Source organism: Salvelinus fontinalis, chromosome 17 (assembly GCF_029448725.1).
Source record: "Salvelinus fontinalis isolate EN_2023a chromosome 17, ASM2944872v1, whole genome shotgun sequence".
Classification (NCBI taxonomy): Eukaryota; Metazoa; Chordata; class Actinopteri; order Salmoniformes; family Salmonidae; genus Salvelinus; species Salvelinus fontinalis.
In genome coordinates, this window is record NC_074681.1 from 12,777,808 (window position 1) to 12,805,388 (window position 27,581).

General features: G+C 40.7%; 1 pseudogene; it reads left to right on the plus strand.

Moving 5' to 3' along the window:
• Positions 1–118: 118 nt before the first annotated feature.
• Positions 119–26,227, plus strand: LOC129814529 (ankyrin repeat and SOCS box protein 10-like; annotated as a pseudogene).
• Positions 26,228–27,581: the final 1,354 nt, after the last annotated feature.

A 27,581-nucleotide genomic window follows, 5' to 3' on the forward strand; every position in this document is an offset into this window, starting at 1 on the left:
TCACAGAATGGTACAGAGCTTCCATCAACCAACAATTCAAATTCATTTTTGTTCCCCCTAACATTTCTAGCAGCAAAGTGATGAGATGGGGACCGAGGTTGGTTGGACTGCATCCGGCATGTCTCGGTTTAGGTTCTTCTTTAAGGACTTTGATGGACAACAAATGCTGGTATGAGTCATCCCTGCCTTTGTTGCCATCACCAGGCATTTGTGGCCCATAATGGCCCCTCAAAGAAGAGCTTACGCGGAGTGTGTCACATAGTGATCCAAATGCATTAGAGGCCTCGGCTACAATGGCACAATAGGAACTCTATAAGGAAGTAAAAGTGTACATGGGAAGTGCCAGGTTAATGGTAATTGTATGTAGGAATAGAAATGTCTAACTCCACTATAATAACCTGTTAAAGGCCCCAATTAGCCCCTCGTCCCCCGCCCTGTTTCCATGGTCACCACTTATGACTAAATAGGTCTTTAGATGAGTGATCTGACTGTACCGTCACAAGCCACAGGTTCACAATGAGTCGTTCCATGTAATTTCAGCAAGCCATCATACCCACCATCTCAGATTGTTCTGAAATTGTTTCTGTAGTTAGAAACATCAAGATTGGCATTCCTGAAACATTATTATATTTTATCTCAGACAAATTAACCTAATTGATTGCACCCAAATTGGCTATTTTAATTGATAGGATTCAGATAATATTCAATTAACATAGTACCCAAAATCTGATTTGGACCAAAGTTCTTCCTACCATTGAGTAAGACACGAGGAATAAAAAATATTTTAAAAAGCCACCAACAGACCCCCCCCATACCAATCCAACAACCAGTATACAGTATCAATTCTCTATGTTTGACAAATAGTATGTAGTTGTGGCTTGGGGGATTGCTTTTCCATACTATGTAATGTATTCCCTGTGAATCTTGTGATGTTAGTTTTTTCCCTGTTCAGAAAATTACGTAATTGAAGTCTTGCATTATTTACCATAATGTAGTGTGAAAGTACCAGGTTTTGCTCACTAGATGCCACTGTTCCTGCTATACCGCCACACTCTTTTATCCATTTTGCTGGTCTCTTGTGTTTATTAAATAGATCACATTTCTGTTGCAACTTTGGTTAGAAAAACAATAGATTTGGCTCATGATTCAAATAAATTGTGTGCTCATCCTCACAATTCAAGCCAGTCCTCCATGAAAGCAATTCAGTTTGTTCTTCTTTTACGCTTAATCTGTGTCTAGGAAACAGACTGCTTGTGTGTGGTTTATTCCCTTTAAAAAGGTCTGGATTAATTAGACCATTCCTGGTGAACAAGCAAACCATTAAGCTCCAGCAGTTCTAATGGTTTCAATATTATGGTCTCTAATGGTAAAAGTCCCAAAGTCTCAAACAGGCACTGTACAGCAATTGTAGTAGTATTGGGTTGGGTGTTTCCTAATGACTATTGAAAGACATGACTGCCATGCAATTCATTATTTTATTAGGGTTGTCACAACATTTTAGTCCCTAGCCAATTTCTCCATCAGTTTTGGGCTTGTAAGAAAAGTCTTCATATGCAGATTGTACCATAGGGATAGCACTCTCAGAGTGGCCACTTGTTGGGTATAAGTATTAGGTTGCTAAGAGAAGGACAGACTGAATTGCTTTCATGGACTACTGGCTTGAATTGTGAGGATTACTATACAATTTATTTTAGTAATGAGCCAAATCTATTGGTTTTCTACCCAAATTTGCAAAGGAAATGTTGTGATCTATTGAAAAAAAACATACGAGACTGCCAAAATATATAAGTGTAGCGGTATAGCAGGAACAGTGGCATCTAATGGTCAATCTGGTACACACTACTTCATGGTAAATAATGCAAGCGACTTCAATTACTAATTACCAGATTCACAGGGAATACATGACATAGTATGGAGAAGCAATACTCCAAGCCACAGCTTCATACTCAAACATAGAAAATTGATACTGTATATTGGTTGTTGGGGTGGAATTGACATGGGGATTGAGGGTCCGTAGGTGGCTTTTGACAACAACAACAAAAATATTCCTCAAGTCTTACTCATTGGTAGGAAGAATTTTGATCCAAATCAAATGTTGGGTAATATACACTGCTCAAAAAAATAAAGGGAACACTTAAACAACACAATGTAACTCCAAGTCAATCATACTTCTGTGAAATCAAACTGTCCACTTAGGAAGCAACACTGATTGACAATAAATTTCACATGCTGTTGTGCAAATGGAATAGACAAAAGGTGGAAATTATAGGCAATTAGCAAGACACCCCCAATAAAGGAGTGATTATGCAGGTGGTGACCACAGACCACTTCTCAGTTCCTATGCTTCCTGGCTGATGTTTTGGTCACTTTTGAATGCTGGCGGTGCTCTCACTCTAGTGGTAGTATGAGACGGAGTCTACAACCCACACAAGTGGCTCAGGTAGTGCAGCTCATCCAGGATGGCACATCAATGCGAGCTGTGGTAAGAAGGTTTGCTGTGTCTGTCAGCGTAGTGTCCAGAGCATGGAGGCGCTACCAGGAGACAGGCCAGTACATCAGGAGACGTGGAGGAGGCCGTAGGAGGGCAACAACCCAGCAGCAGGACCGCTACCTCCGCCTTTGTGCAAGGAGTAGCACTGCCAGAACCCTGCAAAATGACCTCCAGCAGGCCACAAATGTGCATGTGTCTGCTCAAACGGTCAGAAACAGACTCCATGAGGGTGGTATGAGGGCCCGACGTCCACAGGTGGGGGTTGTGCTTACAGCCCAACACCGTGCAGGACGTTTGGCATTTGCCAGAGAACACCAAGATTGGCAAATTCGCCACTGGGGCCCTGTGCTCTTCACAGATGAAAGCAGGTTCACACTGAGCACATGAGCACGTTTGACAGACGTGACAGAGTCTGGAGATGCCGTGGAGAACGTTCTGCTGCCTGCAACATCCTCCAGCATGACCGGTTTGGCGGTGGGTCAGTCATGGTGTGGGGTGGCATTTCTTTGTGGGGCCGCACAGCCCTCCATGTGCTCGCCAGAGGTAGCCTGACTGCCATTAGGTACCGAGATGAGATCCTAAGAGCCATTGTGAGACCATATGCTGACACATGCACATTTGTGGCCTGCTGGAGGTCATTTTGCAGGGTTCTGGCAGTGCTACTCCTTGCACAAAGGCGGAGGTAGCGGTCCTGCTGCTGGGTTGTTGCCCTCCTACGGCCTCCTCCTCGTCTCCTGATGTACTGGCCTGTCTCCTGGTAGCGCCTCCATGCTCTGGACACTACGCTGACAGACACAGCAAACCTTCTTGCCACAGCTCGCATTGATGTGCCATCCTGGATGAGCTGCACTACCTGAGCCACTTGTGTAGGTTGTAGACTCCGTCTCATGCTACCCCTAGAGTGATAGCACCGCCAGCATTCAAAAGTGACCAAAACATCAGCCAGGAAGCATAGGAACTGAGAAGTGGTCTGTGTTCACCACCTGCAGAATCACTCCTTTATTGGGGGTGTCTTGCTAATTGCCTATAATTTCCACCTTTTGTCTATTACATTTGCACAACAGCATGTGCAATTTATTGTCAATCAGTGTTGCTTCCTAAGTGGACAGTTTGATTTCACAGAAGTGTGATTGACTTGGAGTTACATTGTGTTGTTTAAGTGTTCCCTTTATTTTTTGGAGCAGTGTATTTATTGAATATTATTTGAATCCTATAAATTAAAATGTACAATTTCGGTGCAATCAATATGATCTGAGAAATTAAGCTAATTATATTTCAACAAAATAATGTTTCAGGAATGCTAATGATATCTATACTGAACAAAAATATAAACGCAACATGTAAAGTGTTGGTCCCATGTTTCATAAGCTGAAATAAAAGATCCCAGAAGTTTTCCATACACACAAAAATATTATTTCTCTCACATTTTGTGCACAAATTTGTTTACATCCCTGTTAGTGAGCATTTCTCCTTTGCCAAGATAATCCATCCACCTGACAGGTGCGGCATATCAAGAAGCTGATTAAACAGCGTGATCATTACTGAGGTGCACCATGTGCTGAGGACAATAAAAGGCCACTCTAAAATGTGCAGTTGTCCATGTAGACCTTCAAACAACATCAAATACTAACTATAACTCTGTACCCAATACACACCTTTACATTTCTATATTTTGTGCCATATTTGGACTTTTTGTCCATTCATGTTTCATAAATCAGCAGTGTTTCTACTGTTATTATCTGGTGGGCTGTGGCCTGTTGTTACAAGATAAGTTAGTCTCCAGAAAGGTTTGGACACATGCTTTTTATATAAGTAATTATTTTGGGAAGAAGTTGGATATCAAGTGGTGGGCAAGTTGGTTTATGGATTGCTATAGGGAAGAGCAGTTCCATGATTGAACTGCATTCCATAATTATATGGTTCAAGGGTTTCTTTGCTTTTCTTTTTACACTCATATTTATTTTGTAAATCATTGTTTAAGATGCTACTACATAAAAATTTAAACCACTAGTAACACCTTAATTTTTAAGTATATAGTAACCAACCATGACTTATTTTCCATTCACAGTGGTAATGTATTTTGTTCCACTTTCATTACTAATGACTTTCCTTACGAAGGGCTTTATTACAGACAGAAATACTCCTCAGTTTTATCAGCTGTCCGGGTGGCTGGTCTCAGACGATCCCGCAGGTGAAGAAGCCGGATGTGGAGGTCCTGGGCTGGTGTGGTTACACATGGTCTGGTTGTAAGGCCGGATGGACGCACTGCCAAATTCTCTAAAACAACGTTGGAGGTGGCAGGTAGCCTAGTGGTTAGAGTGTTGGACTAGTAACCAAAAGGTTGCAAGATCAAATCCCCGAGCTGACAAGGTAAAAATCTGTCGTTCTGCCCCTGAACAAGGCAGTTAATCCACTGTTCCTAGGCCGTCATTGAAAATAAGAATTTGTTCTTAACTGACTTGCCTAGTTAAATAAAGGTTAAATAAAAATATATATTAAATTCTCTGGCAACAGCTCTGGTGGACATTGCTGCAGTCAGAACACCAATTGTGTTGTGCACGCTCCCTCAACTTGAGACATCTGTGGCACTGTGTTGTGACAAAACTGCACATTTTAGAGTGGGCTTTTATTGTCCCCAGCACAAGGTGCACCAGTGTAATGATCATGCTGTTTATGTGGATGGATTATCTTGGCAAAGAAAAAATGCTCACTAACAAGGATGTAACAAATTTGTGCACATTTGAGAGAAATAAGCTTTTTCTGCGTATGGAACATTTCTGAGATCTTTTATTTCAGCTCATGGGACCAACACTTCACATGTTGCGTTTATATTTTTGTTCAGTGTAATATTTCTGTAATTACTGTGTACTTTCCATTATGTTCTCATGAACATACTATCGGGAGGCAGGGAGGACTATAGCTAGTTTAATTCCCACCACTGTGTAATGACATGATTCCATAGTTAGTAGTACTCAAAACAGCATTAAGAGCCTGGTAATCAGAGGGAACTAATTGCATAAATGAAGCGAGCCAGAGACACATTAGGACATTAGCTGTTTTCAATATGTGCAGTCTCTGTCATTTTGAGGAGGTTGACCACAATGCAGAAGCCCCGTACAGATAGCTACTGATAAAAAAATGTGAGGCGGTCAAAATATTTAGAATGTCCACAGGGGGGCTATAAGGGCAGGGAGGGTTACCACATAGATGTGTTTATGTCGTCCCCCGCTTCAGTAAAAAAAATAGAAAAAAAGAATGCCCACCATTTGAGAAATGAATTTATCGAAGTCACTGTCTTTTTCCCCATTAGTAAGTGTTTAGTTCAGCGTTTTAAATAATTGCGTTACCAGGAATGATATTTAAAATACATTTGGGAGTCAATGAGGCGGGAAAGTGCCTACATGTTTTGCTGATGACACCCAGGCCATTTGGAAGACATCAAAGTAGAGAGGAGGTAGCCCAGATGCATATTATAAACTCATTATGGGTATCATTTAAAAGGATGTACTCCACTCCAGCAGCAGAAAACAATATTCCCAGTCTCTCTCTAGTAATGTGTGTTTGCAAAGTCAAAACTCTAAGAGACGCCTTCAGTTTAATGTGCCATCTATTACCCCCAAACTGTAACATGAAACAAATGGCATTGATTTCCATATACCAGAATTGTCGCTAAGGTATAGTATAAGATGCGAATGTGATTCAATGTTTTCTGATAGAAAAGAGAATGAGAAGAAAAGGTACTCCAAAATACCATCATGAGTTCTTCCACAAGTACTAGTGCAATTCAGATTAGTATAAATCTATTTTTCTCTCTAAGAACACATAAGCAGTCAGCAATTGTAGAGAACCCAACAAACCACTATAAGCCATACAGAGACATAATAATGTAAACTGCCAAACAAACCCCAGGCTGCTAGAACAATTAAATGCTAATTATTTTAACTATAATTTCAACATTTCTGTGGTAGTTAAAAATCATCTTTAGATTTCACTTCACAAAGACACACCTGCCACTCAAATAAACCCATCTTTACTATTAAAAACCTCAAGGTACAGTAAGTAGCCCTACGTGTTAACGATGGGCAAGCACAGTGTATTCCAGTCTGGGAAATTGAAGGTTCATCCTTCAAAGGAAATGTGTGTCAGATGCAGTACTGAGTAGACTTTAAGAGGCTTAATTGTGTGCTGTCCCTCTACCATCATAACACTACTACCCGTGGGGTTGAGTGAACCAGCGGTGTCCAAGCCACTCGTTCAGCCTAATGTTCTTTAAATGTAGAAGCCATGTGGATACAGAGAGTGTTCATGGCCACAAATATAGTGGGCTAAAATACACATTTTTACAAACCTTTCACCAACTATGCCACTATAGAGTTAGTGATTGTATCTTTTCATTTTGCTTTCGGGTGAATGGATGGATATATTCCTGATAAAATACAAAGCAGAAGAAGAGTCAATGAGTATTTCAACATGATCTTATTAGTCATACAGTTATGTCAAAATAGTGCCATTTAACCATTGTAGTTATATCACCCAAGCTGACATATAACATGTCTGTTGCATGTCACTTGTTGTGACATTACTTATGTCATTAGAATAAACTGTTAGATACAGTATAGCACTAGAGTAAGGTTTTGTATTTGCAGTGGATTCACTACAGTGAACTTAAAGACCCTGCTGGTTGCTATGGGGATGAGTTCACCATCTATTGAGTCCCATGTAGAAAGAAGGTACTTGACCATGTGTTATTTTCACCCTATCTGTGTTTGAAGTGTGTGGTGTAAGCCCAGCCACTGGGTCAAAACACAAAGGGGCTTTCCCCTGCAACAGGAATACTAACCAATGAAAATACACAAATGTGATTTTATTACATTTAAAATCATATATGATAATGTGGCTCAAATCGTAGATGTTTCCAATAACACACTGATTTAAACAGTTTCTTCTTTTGAGAGTCTTTTGACACAGAATAGCAATAGCATGGTTGACACTTTGGCTGGTGTCTACCAGGGGAAGCAAAGTGGCCATGTGAGGGACGGGTAAAAATAACCCTTCTGCTCATGCTGTAGGGAGGCTCTCTTATAAGATATCAAAACAACTCAACTGAACAGCTGAGAGGCAGAAAGTAGGCACAATACCATAACATAAAGGGAGAGAGAAACAAAGAGGTGACAGAGAGAGACCAAAACGAGAGTCTACCAGACCTGAGAAAGTACCCTTACTCAGTTTCCTACACCCCACAGTCTTATCCTGAGTGAGAAGCCAACCAGTCATTAATTCATTCAATATGTAGGGAGGATGCAGTTTTGTCTTCACCCCCACGGCCTTGTGTTCCCTCCAGCTGGATGAGGACATACATACATATTACACAAGTACAAGAAGCAGCTGGCCAGCCACCAACTCAACGGTTACATGCTGAGAAAAGAGGCAGGGACAGGATAGATCCTGCACCTACGTTAGACCACCAGGTGTGTGCCATGACTTGGTCAAACAGAATCCTCTCTACCTGGGGGATGGGGACGCTGTGCAGCCATTCTTCCCCTGGGGTATCACGTCAAATCTGATCATTGAGCCTCAGGGAGGGGACATGCACGGGCTGGCCAGGAAGGTAAGCAACATGGTCTTATTCAAATATTGCAAAAATAATTACATTGAACTTTGTAGTTAACTCACCAAAGCTAATATAAGTTATGTCACACAGTGACATATTAGTTATACTGCATGTCACAATAATGACGTATGTCTGAGGTAATGGGTAATTGCAGAGATTGACATCTATAATCAGCAGTAATGGAACTGGCATCATGATAATTGGTCTCCATGCTCTAGACTTGAGACAGTGACTGTTGATGAGGGGTTTTCTTGATCTATCACAATGAATACAAAACCTTTTAGTGTGTGAAATAATTAGAGTGTATTTGTTCATTAAGCTTAACTAGGTAATTGCATTGTAGCCTGAACATTGCACCAATACCAACTGATGTAGTTTTTTACTGATCGACACTTTCAAAAGTCCATAAGCCATGGATGTAGCCCTTGGCCTGTTTGTATTGCTTATAAGCCCATGATCAAATGCAACTCATCATGGCAGTTTCAAATGACAATTTATAGGCATTATTTATATACTGAACAAAAATATAAACGTAACATGTAAAGTGTTGTAAAGCTTATTTCTCTCAAAGTTGGTGCACAAATCTGATTAAATCTCTGTTAGTGTCACACAACCCAATGCCACAGATGTCTCAAGTTGAGGGAGAGCGCAATTGGCATGCTGACTGCAGGAATGTCCAACAGCGCTGTTGCCTGAGAATTGAATGTTAATTTCTCTACCATAAGTCGCCTCCAACGTCATTTTAGAGAGTTTTGCAGCACGTCCAACCGCAAACCACGTGTAACCACGCCACCCCAGGACCTCCATCCGGCTTCTTCACCTGTGGGATCTTTTGAGGGGGGTGCTGAGGAGTATTTCTGTCTGTAATGAAGCCCTTTTGTGGGGAAAACTCATTCTGATTGGCTGGGCCTGGTTCCCCAGTGGGTGAGCCTGGCTCCCAAGTTGGTAGGCCTATCCCAGGCCCACCCATGGCTGCGCCATTGCCCAGTAATGTGAAATTCATAGATTAGGGCCTAATGAATTTATTTCTATTGACTGATTTCCTTACATGAACTGTAACTCAGTAAAATCTTTGAAATGATTGAATGTAGCATTTATACCAAGGGAGTACCCCAAGGCTCGATCCTACGCCCCACACTCTTCTCAAATTACATCAACAACATAGCTCAGGCAGTAGGAAGCTCTCTCATCCATTTATATGCAGATGATACAGTCAATCAATCAATCAAGTTTATTTTATATAGCCCTTCGTACATCAGCTAATATCTCGAAGTGCTGTACAGAAACCCAGCCTAAAACCCCAAACAGCAAGCAATGCAGGTGTAGAAGCACGGTGGCTAGGAAAAACTCCCTAGAAAGGCCAAAACCTAGGAAGAAACCTAGAGAGGAACCAGGCTATGAGGGGTGGCCAGCACAGTGGCTGTGCCGGGTGAAGATTATAACAGAACTATGCCAAGATGTTCAAAATGTTCATAAGTGACAAGCATGGTGAAATAATAATCATGAATAATTTTCAGTTGGCTTTTCATAGCCGATCATTAAGAGTTGAAAACAGCAGGTCTGGGACAGGTGGCGGTTCCATAACCGCAGGCAGAACAGTTGAAACTGGAATAGCAGCAAGGCCAGTTGGACTGGGGACAGCAAGGAGTCATCATGCCCGGTAGTCCTGACGTATGGTCCTAGGGCTCAGGTCCTCCGAGAGAGAGAAAGAAAGAGAGATGGAGAAAATTAGATAGAGCCAAGATTTTCAAAATGTTCATAAATGACAAGCATGGTCAGATAATAATCAGGAATAAATGTCAGTTGGCTTTTCATAGCCGATCATTAAGAGTTGAAAACAGCAGGTCTGGGACAGGTAGGGGTTCCGTAACCGCAGGCAGAACAGTTGAAACTGGAATAGCAGCAAGGCCAGGCGGACTGGGGACAGCAAGGAGTCATCATGCCCAGTAGTCCTGACGTATGGTCCTAGGGCTCAGGTCCCCCGAGAGAGAGAAAGAAAGAGAGAAGGAGAGAATTAGAGAGAGCCAAGATTTTCAAAATGTTCATAAATGACAAGCATAGTCAAATAATAATCAGGAATAAAAGTCAGTTTATTTTCATAGCCGATCATTAAGAGTTGAAAGCAGTAGGTCTGGGACAGGTAGGGGTTCCATAACCGCAGGCAGAGCAGTTGAAACTGGAACAGCAGCAAGGCCAGATGGACTGGGGACAGCAAGGAGTCATCATGCCCGGTTTGCCGTGACGTATGATCCTAGGGCTCAGGTTCTCAGAGAGAGAGAAAGAAAGAGAGAACGAGAGAGTTAGAGAGAGCATACTTAAATTCACACAGGACACTGGAAAAGACAGGAGAAGTACTCCAGGTATAACCAACTGACCCTAGCCCCCCGACACATAAACTACTGCAGCATAAATACTGGAGGCTGAGACAGGAGCGGTCAGGAGACACAGTGGCCCCATCCGAAGATACCCCCGGACAGGGCCGAACAGGAAGGATATAACCCCACCCACTTTGCCAAAGCACAGCCCCCGCACCACTAGAGGGATATCTTCAACCACCAACTTACAATCCTGAGACAAGGCCGAGTATAGCCCACAAAGATCTCCACCACAGCACAAACCAAGGGGGGGCGCCAACCCAGACAGGAAGATCACGTCAGTAACTCAACCCACTCAAGTGACGCACCCCTCCTAGGGACGGCATGAAAGAGCACCAGTAAGCCAGTGACTCAGCCCCTGTAATAGGGTTAGAGGCAGAGAATCCCAGTGGAGAGAGGGGAACCGGCCAGGCAGAGACAGCAAGGGCGGTTCGTTGCTCCAGAGCCTTTCCGTTCACCTTCACACTCCTGGGCCAGACTACACTCAATCATATGACCTACTGAAGAGATAAGTCTTCAGTAAAGACTTAAAGGTTGAGACCGAGTCTGCGTCTCTCACATGGGTAGGCAGACCGTTCCATAAAAATGGAGATCTATAGGAGAAAGCCCTGCCTCCCGCTGTTTGCTTAGAAATTCTAGGGACAATTAGGGGGCCTGCGTCTTGTGACCGTAGGGTACGTATAGGTATGTACGGCAGGACCAACTCGGAAAGATAGGTAGGAGCAAGCCCATGTAACGCTTTATAGGTTAACAGTAAAACTTTGAAATCAGCCCTTGTCTTAACAGGAAGCCAGTGTAGGGAAGCTAGCACTGGAGTAATATGATCAAATTTCTTGGTTCTAGTCAGGATTCTAGCAGCCGTATTTAGCACTAACTGAAGTTTATTTAGTGCTTTATCCGGGTAGCCGGAAAGAGAGAGCATTGCAGTAGTCTAACCTAGAAGTAACAAATGCATGTATTAATTTTTCTGCATAATTTTTGGACAGAAAATTTCAGATTTTTGCAATGTTACGTAGATGGAAAAAAGCTGTCCTTGAAACAGTCTTGATATGTTCGTCAAAAGAGAGATCAGGGTCAAGAGTAACGCCGAGGTCCTTCACAGTTTTATTTGAGACGACTCTACAACCATCAAGATTAATTGTCAGATTTAACAGAAGATCTCTTTGTTTCTTGGGACCTAGAACAAGCCTCTCTGTTTTGTCCGAGTTTAAAAGTAGAACGTTTTCAGCCATCCACTTCCTTATGTCTGAAACACAGGCTTCTAGCGAGGGCAATTTTGGGGCTTCACCATGTTTCATTGAAATGTACAGCTGTGTGTCATCCGCATAGCAGTGAAAGTTAACATTATGTTTTCGAATAACATCCAAAAGAGGTAAAATATATAGTGAAAACAATAGTGGTCCTAAAACGGAACCTTTATATACTCAGTCATATACCCTAGTTGACCCCTCCCCAGATTTTGTGTTAAACGCTCTACAACAAAGCTTTCTTAGTGTCCGACAAGCTTTCTCTGCCCTTATTCTTGTGCTGAACACCTCTAAAACAAAGGGCATGTGGTTTGGTAAGAAGAATGCCCCTCTCCCCACAGGTGTGATTACTACCTCTGAGGGTTTAGAGCTTGAGGTAGTCACCTCGTACAAGTACTTGGGAGTATGGCTAGACGGTACACTGTCCTTCTCTCAGCACATATCAAAGCAGCAGGCTAAGGTTAAATCTAGACTTGGTTTCCTCTATCGTAATCGCTCCTCTTTCACCCCAGCTGCCAAAATAACCATGATTCAGATGACCACCCTACCCATGCTAGATTACGGAGACATAATTTATAGATTGGCAGGTAAGGGTGCTTTCGAGCGGCTTGATGTTCTTTACCATTCGGCCATCAGATTTGCCACCAATGCTCCTTAAAGGACACAACACTGCAATCTATACTCCTCTGTAACAGGTAATCTCTGTAAACCCATCGCAAGACCCAAGGTCCCCAAAGCACACATATCCCTGGGTTGCTCTTCTTTTCAGTTCGCTGCAGCTAGCGACTTGAATGAGCTGCAGCAAACACTGAAACTGGACAGTTTTATCTCAATCTCTTCATTCAAAGACTCAATCATGAACACTCTTACTGACAGTTGTTGCTGCTTTGCGTGATTTATTGTTGTCTCTACCTTCTTGCCCTTTGTGCTATTGTCTGTGCCCAATGTTTGTACCATGTTTTGTGCTGCTACCATGTTGTGCTGCTGCCATGTTGTGTTGTCATGTGTTGCTGCCTTGCTATGTTGTTGTCTTAGGTCTCTCTTTATGTAGTGTAGTGTTCTTAACTGATTTGCCTAGTAAAATAAAATAAAAATATTATATATTTTGTTCAGTGTAGATACAGTCCACCACTTGGTTCAGAAACATTCCACCAGGAAGACAATTTATTAGTCGTGTTAGGTTTTCCATTCAAACACCTGTCTAATGTTATTCTCTTATGGCTAGGTTGTCAGTCAAGTGTTCTTGTCTGTAAGCAGTCCAATTATCCAGTCCAGGGGTTTTGGTAACATAAAAGTGAGTGAGTGTGTTACCAGTGGTGATTTTAGCATGTAAATCTTGGTGGGGCAACAATGTTTTAGATGCATGCCAGCAAAGCAACTACACAACACTTAACAATACATGAATTGCACTGTAACTGTGACAAATGGTGACCACAAACTGTTATGGCCTACATAAAGCTGTCACAACAGCAGAGCTTTCTTTTCAGCACCATGGAGTGAATCCTTACCACCACTACACCTGGCTATCAGCGAAGCCTTGTCTGGCAGTGAAACAGTTAATTCAGCATCAATTAATACCCTTTAGAAAAACATAGCTGATATGGCTGACTTGCTTAAACAAATGTAGTTTCTACTGACAATTGAGATATACAAACTATGGCATGAAGGGATGGCGAGTGGATAAGAGGCAATAGGTAATTTGGATTAACTTCTTATGGCTGGGGGGCAGTATTGAGTAGCTTGGATGAATAAGGTGCCAAGAGTAAACTGCCTGCTACTCAGGCCCAGAAGCTAAGATATGAATATTAGTATTAGATATGGATAGAAAACACTCTGAAGTTTCTAAAACTGTTTTAATGATGTCTGTGAGTATAACAGAACTCATATGGCAGGCAAACACCTGAGGTAAAATCCAACCAGGAAGTGGGAAATCTGAGGTTTGTTTATTTTCAAGTCTTTGCTTATCCAATATACAATATACCGATTGCACTTCCTAAGGCTTCCACTAGATGTCAACAGTCTTTAGAACCTTGTTTCAGGCTTCTACTGTGAAGTGGGGGCGAATGAGAGGGGATTGAGTAAGGTCTCTCCCAGAGTGCCATGAGCTGATCACGCGCGTTCATGTGATAGTTAGCTTGAGTTCCATTGCATTTCTGAAGACAAAGGAATTCTCCGGTTGGAACATTATTGAAGATTTATGTTAAAAACATCCTAAAGATCGATTCTATACATCGTTTTAACATGTTTCTACAGACTGTAATAAAACTTTTTTGACTTTTCGTCTGGACTAAGTGCCTGCACCTCATGAATTTGGATTTGTGAACTAAACGCGCGAACGAAAAGGAGGTATTTGGACATAAATGATGGACTTTATCGAACAAAACAAACATTTATTGTGGAACTGGGATTTCTGGAAGTGCATTCCGATGAAGATCATCAAAGGTAAGTGAATATTTATAATGCTGTTTCTGACTTCTGTTGACTCCACAACATGGCGGGTATCTGTATGGCTTGTTTTTGTGTCTGAGCGCTGTACTCAGATTATTGCATGGTGTGCTTTTTCTGTAAAGCTTTTTTGAAATCTGACACAGCGGTTGCATTAAGGAGAAGTATATCTTTAATTCCATGTATAACACTTGTATTTTCATCAACATTTATGATGAGTATTTCTGTAAATTGATGTGGCTCTGCAAAATCACCGGATGTTTTGGAAGCAAAACATTATTGAACATAACGTGCAAATGTACACTGAGATTTTTGGATATAAATATTGACTTTATCGAACAAAACATACATGTATTGTGTAACATGAAGTCTTATGAGTGTCATCTGATGAAGATCATCAAAGGTTAGTGATTCATTTTATCTCTTTCTGCTTTTTGTGACTCCTCTCTTTGGCTGGGAAACTGGCTGTGTTTTTCTGTGACTAGGCACTGACCTAACATAATCCCATGGTATGCTTTCGTCGTAAAGCCTTTTTGAAATCGGACACTGTGGTGGGATTAACAACAAGTTTATCTTTAAAAATGGTGTATAATACTTGTATGTTTGAGGAATTTTAATTATGAGATTTCTGTTGTTTGAATTTGGCGCCCTGCACTTTCACTGGTTGTTGTCATATCGATCCCGTTAACGGGATTTCAGCCATAAGAAGTTTTAAGACAATGAGCGAGCTAGGACAAACATAGTCAATATAACTATTTGTTCAGCACTTTTGAAACGTAGTGACAGAATTCAGAACATGGGTTCTGAATGTACACCAATGTACATCAAGTCAGAACTGTAGGATAAATAAAGGGGACATTTCAGCAGACAATGAAAGCTCTTACAATATTCGATGATGACATTTCTCTAAAACAGGCTATAAGCTACATGTGCACCACCAACAGCAAACATCTAACTAAACAACACATACAATTAGTATTATTTTCTTAGCTACAGTATACATATCTCCCTGGCATATTGCATTATTTATGCAGCAGCATACAAGACATTTTTGGACTCACCTTGTTGTGCTGTGCTGACTTGAACAGGAAGGTGGTACGGCGGTCCTTCGTGTACAAATTTTGTCATCAAACTTTGTCATCAAAGTCTGGCATTCTCCGGATTTATGGTGCTTTCAAGACAACAGGGAACTCAGACAACAACAAGGTTGAATCATGATGACGTCAGTGATCTTCAGGTCGGAGCTCTAGAAAGAGGCCCGAGTTCCTGACTTGCAATTCTGAGTTGGATGACCGTTCAAAACGTATTTTCCCAGTCGGAGCTAGTTTCCCAGTCTGAGATTTCCCAATTCTGAGTTTCCAGTTGTTTTGAGCATGGCAGAAGTCATGCTGGATTGACAGCATGGCCAGTGTTGAATGTTTACCCTTTTATGGTTGGAAAAGAGACCTTGAAACCCAGACTTGGGGCCAAACACCCACTTCACTGAATAGCAGGCTAGTGATTGCTTTGCGATGCTTGCAGTTAGCCACTGATTCCTTCCAAACCACTCATTGTTGAATTTGTGATTTCCAACTTGTTGTGTAATGTTTGTCCAATTGATGATGAGCACCGCTACGTTTAATCTATAATTTCTCTTCATTATTTATCTTGATTTGACAAGGATTGAAAAGGATTTGTCAGCAGATTGTTGACTTGACTCATGATGATGACTGCTAGCTTGCTAGCTAAGATTTTGAAAGTATGATGTTGACATGATCAGTCCAATTAAAGCTACTGTAGATATTGTCACGTCTGCTCCCGCTCTTCCCCTCCCCCTGGCGCTTGAGGGCGCCAGAATGCCTTGCATCACTCACTCCTGCCATCCATCACATACACCTGCCTTTCCTCGTCACGCGCATCAGCGTTATTGGACTCACCTGGACTCTCTTATCACCTGTTCATTTCCTCCCCTATATGTGTCAGTTCCCCAGCTCTGTTCCCCGCTTCTGCATTGATTATTTTTCTGTTTGCTAAGCTGTTTATGTCTCGTTCCATGTCCGTTATTTATTAAATGTTACTCCCCGTACCTGCTTCGTCTCTCCAGCATCATCCTTGTGATAGATCGTGACAGATATAGCGTGATTTGACTTCATTTTATCTGTGGCCAATGACCTTGAGCCTTCTTGGATAGGCACTTCTAATGTAACTCTATGGCAGCACCCAAGGGCTTGAATTCTCATGCTCTACCCTTAGATTTTGCAGTGACGTAGTGTCCCCATGAGTGACAGAACACTGAGCCAATCACGGCGCAACTAGAGAACATCACCAACCCCTACGCTCTGTATTTTCCGCTGGCTGCCCCACCACAGAAAGCACTGACAGCTAAAACATATGCATTTTGGAGCTGCCTTACTCAAGAAAGAAAAAAGAGACCACGTTTGTATGCAGCTTTATAAACTCTATTATTGATTTATATATTTTTTTACATTGTTTGCAAACTTATATGTCACATGTATTAATGCCAAAATAACATGCAAAACAGGCATAAAAAACAGGTGAGCCTCAAAACACCTGCCCTGAATGACAGGTCGCCACTGTATACAGTGCCTTCGCAAAGTATTCAGACCCCTTTTTCCACATTTTGTTAGGTTACAGCCTTATTCTAAAATTGATTCAATTGTTTTTTTCCCTCATCAATCTACACACAATAACCCATAATGACAAAGTAAAAACTGATTTTTAGACATTTTTGCTAATTAATAAAAAATAAAAAAACTGATATCACATTTACATAAATATTCAGACCCTTTACTCAGTACTTTGTTGAAGCACCTTTGGCAGCGATTACAGCCTCAAGTCATTTTAAGTATGACACTACAAGTTTTCTTGGGTTTCTCCCATTCTTCTCTGCAGATCCTCTCAAGCTCTGTCAGGTTGGATGGGGAGCGTTGCTGCAAAGCTATTTTCAGGTCTCTCCACAGATGTTCGATCGGGTTCAAGTCCGGGCTCTGACTGGGCCACTCAAAGACATTCAGAGACTTGTCCCGAAGCCACTTCTGCATTATCTTGGCTGTGTGCTTAGGGTCGTTGTCTTGTTGGAAGGTCCTGAGCGCTCCGGAGCAGGTTTTCATCAAGGAACTCTCTGTTCTTTGCTCCGTTCATCTTTCCCTCAATCCTGACTAGTCTCCCAGTCACTGGGACTGAAAAAAATCCCCACAGCATGATGCTGTCGCCACCATGCTTCACCATAGGGATGGTGCCAGGTTTCCTCCAGACGTCAGGCCAAAGAGTTCAATCTTGGTTTCATCAGACCAGATAATCTTGTTTCTCATGGTCTGAGAGTCTTTTAGGTGCCTTTTGGCAAATTCAAAGCGGGCTGTCGTGCATTTTACTAAAGAGTGGCTTCTGTCTGGCCACTCTACCATAAAGGCCTAATTGGTGGAGTGCTGTAGAGATGGTTGTCCTTCTGGAAGGTTCTCCCATCTCCACAGAAGACTTCTAGAGCTCTGTCAGAGTGACCATCGGGTTCTTGGTCACCTCCCTGGCCAAGGCCCTTCTCCCCCGATTGCTCAGTTTGGCAGGGCGGTCAGCTCTAGGAAGGGTCTTGGTGGTTCCAAACTTCTTCCATTTAAGAGTGATGGAGGCCCCTGTAATCTTGTGGACCTTCAATGCTGCAGAAATTATTTGGTAACCTTCCCCAAATCTATGCCTCGACACAATACTGTCTCTGAGCTCTATGGACAATTATTTTGACCTCAGGGCTTGGTTTTTGCTCTAACATGCACTGTCAACTGTGGGACCTTATATAGACAGGTATGTGCCTTTCCAAATCATGTCCAATCAATTTAATGGACTCCAAGGTGGACTCCAATCAAGTTGTAGAAACATCTCAAGGATGGTCAATGGAAACAGGATGCACCTGAGCTCAATGTCGAGTCTTATAGCAAAGTCTGAATACTTATGTAAATAATATATTTCAGTTTTTTATTTTTTATAAATTAGCAAAAGAAAATTGTTACAAATGTAATTTTGCTTTGTCATTGGGTCTGAATACTTAGGTAAATAAGCTTTTTCAGTTTTTTATTTGTAATAAATTAGCAAAAGAAAAAAAAAATATTACATTTTGCTTTGTCATTGTGATGTATTGTTTGCAAATTGATGAGGGGGGAAAAAACTATTTGATACATTTTAGAATAAGGCTGTAACGTAGAAAAATGTGGAAAAAGTCAAGCGGTCTGAATACTTTCCGAATGCACTGCATGTACAGTACCAGTCAAAAGTTTTAGGCACACCTACTCATTCAAGGGTTTTCCTTTATTTTTACTATTTTCTACATTGTAGAATAATAGTGAAGACATCAAAACTATGAAATAACACACATGGAACCATGAAGCAACTAAAAAAGTGTTAAAATCTAAATATATTTTATATTTGAGATTCTTCAAAGTAGCCACCTTTGTCTTGATGACAGCTTTGCACACTCTTGGCATTCTCTCAACCAGCTTCATAAGGTAGTCAACTGGAATGCATTTCAATTAACAGGTGTGCCTTGTTAAAAGTTAATTTGTGGAATTTCTTTCATTCTTAATGCATTTGAGACAATCAGTTGTGTTGTGACAAGGTAGGGGTGGTATACAGAAGATAGCCCTATTTGGTAAAACACCAAGTCCATCACAAATAAGCAAAGAGAAAGGACAGTCCATCATTACTTTATGACATGAAGGTCAGTCAATCCGGAAAAGGTTTCTTCAAGTGCAGTCGCAAAAACCATCAAGCGCTATGATGAAACTTGCTCTCATGAGGACCGCCACAGGAAAGGAAGACCCAGAGTTACCTCTGCTGCAGAGGATAGATTCATTAGAGTTAACTGCACCTCAGATTACATGTGACACAGAAGTAATTTGGCTGCTGCGCCAGGCTTTGCTGGGTCATACAAAATATCACATAACGTCACTGTTGTGCCTCCCTGAAATAGCCTCCTGTGAACAAACAGGCTTCAGAACAGCACAGCATTTACCTCAGGAGAAAGAAACCACCATTACTGCTACATAGAAACAACAAACAAAACCCAAAATGAACCAGTCAATTGTTACTCTTCTTACAACTTGAGTTACGCAATGATGTGCTCGCCACAGCCCAGGCTACAATGTATCCAGTTAAATCTAATCCAAAATGTCATCTATGTAATCCCCAAAAGTAATTATTTATCATGAGAGAGCCATAAACAATAACTAGTAATGCTACATTCTCAAACAAAGGTTGAAATCTCTCATTTCTGATAATTTTTGTTATAAATTGCTGAGGTGTCGATACTTTTAAGCACACAAGCTCAAGTACATAGTACAAATATGATAAAAATATTAAATATTTTCGTTTTTCCTATTCACAAAACTATGAATAAGGCTTCAAATGACTGATGCTTTTTAAATATAGCATAATCAAATTATAAAACAACTAACTATAAGATTTCACTTTACTTATAACTGTAAAATACATATTTGCATGTTTAGTGTTAGAGGTCATTTGCATATTATCTTAAACTTCTTATTGCTGCAATCCCATTAACGGGTTCGATATGACAACAGCCAGTGAAAGTGCAGGGCTTCAAATTCAAACAACAGAAATCTCATAATTAAAATTCCTCAAACATACATGTATCTTATACCATTTTAAAGGTAATCTTGTTGTTAATCCCACCAAAGTGTCCGATTTCAAATAGGCTTTACAGCGAAAGCACCACAAACGATTATATTAGGTCACCGCAAAATCAAAGAAAAACACAGCCATTTTTCCAGCCAAAGACAGGAGTCACAAAAAGCAGAAATAGAGATAAAATTAATCACTAACCTTTGATGATCTTCATCAGATGACACTCATAGGACTTCATGTAACACAATACATATATGTTTTGTTCGATAAAGTTCATATTTATATCCAAAAACCTCAGTTTACATTGGCGCCATGTTCAGAAATGCCTCCAAAATATCCGGAGAAATTGCAGAGAGCCACGTCAAATACCATAAATACTCATCATAAACTTTGATGAAAGATAGAGTACATGTTTTACATAGAATTAAAGATACACTTGTTCTTAATGCAACCGCTGTGTCAGATTTCAAAAAGCTTCAATAAACTGAGAACAGCATTCAGCAACAAAAGGAAGCCATACAGTTACCTGCCAAATTGTACAGTCAACAAAACTCATAAATAGTATTATAAATCTTTACTTACCTTTGCTGATCTTCGTCAGAATGCACTCCCAGGACTCCCACTTCCACAAGAAATGTTTGTTTTGTTCGGTAATGTCCATCATTTATGTCCAAATAGCTATTTTTGTTAGCATGTTTGGTAAACAAATCCAAAGTCAGGAAGCGCGTTCACTAAAAGCAGACGAAATGTCAAAAAGTTCCGTAACAGTCAGTAGAAACATGTCAAACGATGTATTGAATCAATCTTTAGAATGTTTTTAACATAATCTTCAATAACGTTCCAACCGGAGAATTCCATTGACTTCAGATGTGCGATGGAACAGAGCTCCCTCTCATGTGAACGCGCATGGTCAGAGCATGGTCAGCTCATGGCAGACCTGACTCATTCCTGTCTCCTTCGGCCCCACTTCACAGTAGAGGCACCAGGCAAGGTTCTACAGACTGTTGACATCTAGTGGAAGCCGTAGGAAGTGCAAACTGATCCATATCCCACTGTGTATTCAATAGGGGCTGGGTTGAAAATCGACCAAACTCAGATTTCCCACTTCCTGTTTGGATTTCTTCTCAGGTTTTTGCCTGCCATATGAGTTCTGTTATACTCACAGACATCATTCAAACATTTTTAGAAACTTCAGAGGGTTTTCTATCCAATACTAATAATAAAATGCATATATTAGCAACTGGGACTGAGGAGCAGGCAGTTTACTATGGGCACCTCTGGGTACCTTTGATCCAAGCTACTCAATACTGCCCCTGCAGCAATAAGAAGTTTAAGGTCTCTCTTGATCAAAACGTTTGCCTCCATTGCTGTGAATGTCTCATAGAGCTCTAACATGGCTTCCTGAACTCGTTAGGAACTCTCTTTTCGTCTCATATTAATGTGTTTTTTGTTTAACATCTATGAATTATTTTAGATCAATGGCTATCAATCGATCTCTGGATGTATCGTAATGAAACCACTCTCCTGCTGCGCTACTATGTAACGATTGAAGGCACGAGCTTTGTCCGGGGCTGTGATGTAGGGTTCAGTCAGGAGTTGGACAGTCGGGAGAGCAAATGAAGTGGTAGGAGGGATATCCCAGCTTCAAATCGTTTCAGACTTCACATCCTACGTCACAAAGGCTTGGAAAAAATAATACTGTGTCCGTGGCAACCAGGGCTATCGCTCAAACCTACTCATTCCAGGGTTTTTCTTTATTTTACTATTTTCTACATTGTAGAATAGTGACGACATCAAAACTATGAAATAACACATGGAATCATGTAGTAACCAAAAAAGTGTTAAACAAATCAAACAATATTTTATATTTGAGATTCTCCATCATTACTTTAAGACATGAAGGTCAGTCAATCTGGAAAATGTCAAGAACTTTGAAAGTTTCTTCAAGTGCAGTTGCAAAAACCATCAAGCTCTATGATGGAACTGGCTCTCATGAGGACCGCCACAGGGGAAAAAAAGACCCAGAGTTACCTCTGCTGCAGAGGATAAGTTCATGAGTGTTAACTGCACCAGATTGCAGTCCAAATAAATTATTCAGAGTTCAAGAATAGACACATCTCAACATCAACTGTTCAGAAGAGTATGTGTGAATCAGGCATTCATGATCGTATTGCTGCAAAGAGACTTGCTTGGGCCAAGAAACACGAGCAATGGACATTAGATCGGTGGAAATCTGTCCTTTGGTCTGATGAGTCCAAATTTGAGATTTCTGGTTCCAACCGCTTGTCTTTGTGAGACGCAGAGTAGGTGAACGGATGATCTCCGCATGTGTGGTTCCCACCGTGAAGCATGGAGAAGGAGGTGTGATGGTGTGGGGGTGCTTTGCTGATGACACTGTCTGTGATGTATTTAGAATTCAAGGCACACTTAACCAGCATGGCTACCACAGCATTATGCAGTGATACGCCATCCCATCTGGTTTGCGCTTAGTGGGACTATCATTTATTTTTCAACAGGACAGTGACTCAAAACACACCTCCAGGCTGTGTAAGGGCTATTTGACCAAGAAGGAGAGTGATGGAGTGCTGCATCAGATGACCTGGCCTCCACAATCACCTGACCTCAACCCAATTGAGATGGTTTGGGATGAGTTGGACCGCAGAGTGAAGGAAGAGCAGCCAACAAGTTCTCAGCATACAGTTGAAGTCAGAAGTTTACATACACTTAAATTGGAGTCATTAAAACTATTTTTTCAACCACTCCACAAATGTCTTGTAAACAAACTATAGTTTTGGCAAGTCGGTTAGGAAATCTACTTTGTTCATGACACAAGTAATTTTTCCAACAATTTGTTACAGACAGATTATTTCACTTAACAATTCACTGTATCACAATTCCAGTGGGTCAGATGTTTACATACACTAAGTTGACTGTGTCTTTAAACAGCTTGGAAAATTCCATAAAATGATGTCATGGCTTTAGAAGCTTCTGATAGGCTAATTGACATAATTTCAGTCAATTGGAGGTGTACCTGTGGATGTAAGGCCTACCTTCAAACTCAGTGCCTCTTTGCTTGACATCATGGGAAAATCAAAAGAAATCACCCAAGACCGCAGGGAAAAAATTGCAGACCTCCGCAAGTCTGGTTCATCCTTGGGAGCAATTTCCAAACGCCTGAAGGTACCATGTTCATCTGTATAAACACCATGGGAACACGTCATACTGCTCAGGAAGGAGACGCGTTCTGTGTCCTAGAGATGGACGTACTTTGGTGCGAAAAGTGCAAATCAATCCCAGAACAACAGCAAAGGACCTTGTGAAGATGCTGGAGGAAATAAGTACAAAAGTATCTATATCCACATTAAAACCTATATCGACATAACCTGAAAGGCCGCTCAGCAAGGAAGAAGCCACTGCTCCAAAACCGCCATAACAAAGCCAGACTACGGTTTGAAACTGCACATGGGGACAAAGATAGTACTTTTTGAAGAAATGTTCTCTGGTCTAATGAAACAAAAATACAACTGTTTGGCCATAATAACCATTGTTATGTTTGGAGGAAAAAGGGGGATGATTGCAAGCTGAAGAACACCATCAAAACCCCTAAACACGGGGGTGGCAACATCATGTTGTGGGGGTGCTTTGCTGCAGGAGGGACTGATGCACCTCACAAAATAGATGGCATCATGAGGAAGGATAATTAAGTGGATATATTGAAACAACGTCTCAAGACATCAGTCAGGAAGTTAAAGCTTGGTCGCAAATGGGTCTTCCAAATGGACAATGACCCCAAGCATACTTCCAAAGTTGTGGCAAAATGTCTTAAGGACAACAAAGTCAAGGTATTGGAGTGGTCATCACAAAGCCCTGACCTCAATCCCATAGAAGATTTGTGGGCAGAACTGAAAAAGCGTGTGCGAGCAAGGAGGCCTACAAATCCGACTCAGTTACACCAGCTCTGTCAGGAGGAATGGGCCAAAATTCACGCAACTTATTGTGGGAACTTGTGGAAGGCTACCCAAAACGTTTGACCCAAGTTAAACAATTTAAAGGCAACGCTACCAAATACTAATTGAGTATTTGTGAACTTCTGACCAACTGGGAATGTGATCAAATCTGAAATAAATCATTCTCTCTACTATTATTCTGACATTTCACATTCTTAAAATAAAGTGGTGATCCTAACTGACCTAAGACAGGGAATTTTTACTAGGATTAAATGTCAGGAATTGTGAAAAACTGAGTTTAAATGTATTTGTCTAAGGTGTATGTAAACTTCCGACTTCAACTTTATGTGTGAACTCCTTCAAGACTATTGGAGAAGCATTCCTCATGAAGCTGGTTGAGAGAATGCCAAGAGTGTGTAAAGCTGTTATCAAGGCAAAGGGTGGCTACTTTGAAGAATCTAAAATCTAAAAATCTATTTTGATTTGTTTAACACTTTTTTGGTTGATACATGATTCCATATGTGTTATTTCATAGTTTTGATGTCTTCACTGTTATTCTACAGTGTAGAAAATACCAAAAAAATGTAAAAAGCCCTTGAATGAGTAGGTGTGCCCAATTATTTACTGGTACTGTATAAAAACACAATTCAGCCACACATGTGGATAGATTGTATTTAACAAACTGTAATCGAAGATATAACACAAAAATGTTTTTCAACTTATTTCCATTGTGGTCCTCTGAAGGTGGTGGCCTACAAGACGGAGCACAAGCCAGAGAGGTTGGTCTGCTGTCTGCTGAACCACAGCTCCATCAGGGTTTGGCGTGGAGCACTGCCCAAGGTAAGAGCCAGAAGCGGCTCGTGCTATAAGCGGGAAAAGCAACTGCTTAGTGCCTCCTCACCATCATCTCTGATTAATTCAATGAATATTATCTAGTTAAGAGCACAGGCGCTAGAGATGGAATAGTGTTTGATGGTAGGACGAGGAGTAAAAAATGTGTAAAGAACATGCAAATACATCTTGAACATTGTTTAATCTTACTGTGCGTTCAATCAGTCATTCAAGTGTTCATAATAGTGTAGACATTTATGTAGAAATCAGCTGACGTTAAACAGATTGGTTCATGTTTCACAAAAGTGTCATTAAATCAAATCATCAGCCTGTCATTGTTCTTGATGTACCCAATGGTATAACTATAACAGAATGTACAGTTGAGAATAAACAGATGATGTAGTATGAACACTAAAACGGTTCTATTAATTATTTATTTCTCTCCTCGACATGAATTATGTTCTCACTGTGGGAAACGGAAACTACTACTATTCACGGAATCAAACCTAGGTTCAAATGCTATTTGAAATAAATAATTGTAATGGTTTGTGCTAACCCAGCGCACCTGGCACCTCAGGCTAAAGCAAACACTCAAAGTATTTGAAACATTTCAAATAGTAATTGAACCCAGATCTGCTACTATTCACTGAACCCACCACATGCTCCGGAACAAAATGCCTGACTCCTAATTAGGGAGCGTTAATAGGAGATTAATTAGCACTAATTGCATAATTTCCAGTTAAACCTCCAGAGGGTAGACCAATCTGTTCATCTCACCAAGTGTTTAATTACTTTAGTTTATTTCTTATATTCTATCGATGAGTCACAAGTCACAACCTCCTAACTCCAACATGAAGTGAGGACATCTTATGACTTGTTTCTTAGGAGATCAGAAAAAGAGAGTTGGATCAAATTTAGGAAAATGTATGCAGGTAGCATGTGTTATGTACGTTGTGCCCTTTACAGTTATAAAATGTGGGAATATTTACTTTGTATTTGGACTGATAAGGTTTTAAAAAATAAGTAATGCTAGAAAAATTGTAGGCTATAGTTTAATTCCTCAACACGACCAGGTATCTATAAACATGTGGTTTTTAGTTTTAAGTAATGTGTTCTTCATTATGCAATGATGTATCTTTCAGGTTCTGAAGTACTGCCAGCTCCTCGTGCACAATCAAGGTTTTTCTGAATGCATATGATCGCCTCAAGATTACAGATGACAGGGTGGAGGATGTTTCACCAGATATGTTTAAGGTCAGTTCCTAGGATCATAGTGATTCCATTCTGTTCTATTCTGTTCTCATAGAGTATGACTCTGTCTAACTGACTGTTCTGTGTGTATCTCTCCCCAGGAACACAATGGGTTCTATAAGTCCCTGTTCTCCCTGCAGCAGACCCCTTATTCCCTACAGCACCTGGCTTGCTGGACACTACAGAACTACCTAGATGGACACGTGCACAAGATGGTGCCACACCTAGACCTGCCCACCTTCATCAAGAACAACCTGCTGCTGTAGTTCAAATACTACGTTCACTGAGTCAGAGATAGAGCCAGGATGTATATAAGCCCTAAACACTGGATGTATGGTATACATGGTATGATATGATGAGAGCTCACAGCACTATAGAGCTCTGTATGTACTCTAGGCTACAGCACAAACACTAGGAAACACAAGGGATTCAGTCTGTCTGTGACAATATTTGTTTTGCAGAGTGACACAGGAGGGTCATTGTCACAGACCTACTGATTGTGGTACTAAGTTGAGTACCACTCCTGGGTTCAGAATCCTTGAGATTGCAGAGTGTGAGTAAATGGATACCATTATGTACTGTACAATATATGGCAAAAGAATCTAATTCAAAATGTATGTATTTACAATTTATTGTATTCATTGTATTGCTATTTTGGTTCATAAGTAAACATTTAATTTGCTTTACAAGCAGAACCATGTTACTCCGCGTCACCACAAGGGGGTGTTGTGGTCTTTAAATGACAAATTAATGAGATGTACTGTATTAGAGGGCTGGCTTTGTGGGTTTTTTCTAGGATATTTTTCAACGAAAGGTGTAACTTTTGAATTTATAGTGCTATCATGGAACTGAAGTGTACGTGCGTAATGTAGTGTAAAATAAAGGAGTAAAGGAAATAGATTTACATTTTGAGCATTTTCCCCCAAAGTAGTCGTGACTTCAGGGAGAAATAGATGACTTATTTGGCCTAGCACCTTGTCATATATGGTAAGATAGTGAGCTCAGTCAGTATATGAAAAAAAATGTGCGAACTGCTTTATCACAAAAAGGAACCAATTATGGATGTAGCTATAGCCTAGTAAGTATTTGGTAGAGAAATAATTACTACTTTTTAGAAGAAAATAAATCCTAAATGAACAAAAAAGTGTGCTCTATAACTCTTGTCAGAATATTTCTCATTAAGCTAAATGATTACATTTAAGCTCTGCCACTTGTATCCAAAGCGATTTACAGGAGCAATTATGGTTCAAGTGCCTAGCTGAAGTCGGCTCTGGGATTCGAACGAGCGACTTTTCGGTTACTGGCCCCACACTCTTAACTGCTAGGCCACCTGCCACCCCAGATTAGAACGTTATGTGATATCACTGGCTTTACGGAAGTGAATGCAGGCTGTCATTTTGGAAATAATTCAACATTAACTGAAAAATGTATTTATAAAGACTTCATGAGAATAAATATGAGAGACTGTCATGCAAAGGCTCGGTGGTTATCTTATATTACAAAAAGTGTCAGACAAATACAACACGCCAGTGATGGACGGAAATCATGAATAGACTATTGAATAATCAGTGAGCTTTTATGTGTACGTTGCCAAGAAGGTTTATCGATGCTTTTCAATCTAGCAAATAGTGGGATCGACAACAATTGAATGGATAACAAACGAAAATATATATATTTTAAACATTGACCAAACATAATGCAAAATAGCCTAGTAGTTCTACAATATTTGTAATTTAACAGAAATGTCGTTGTAAA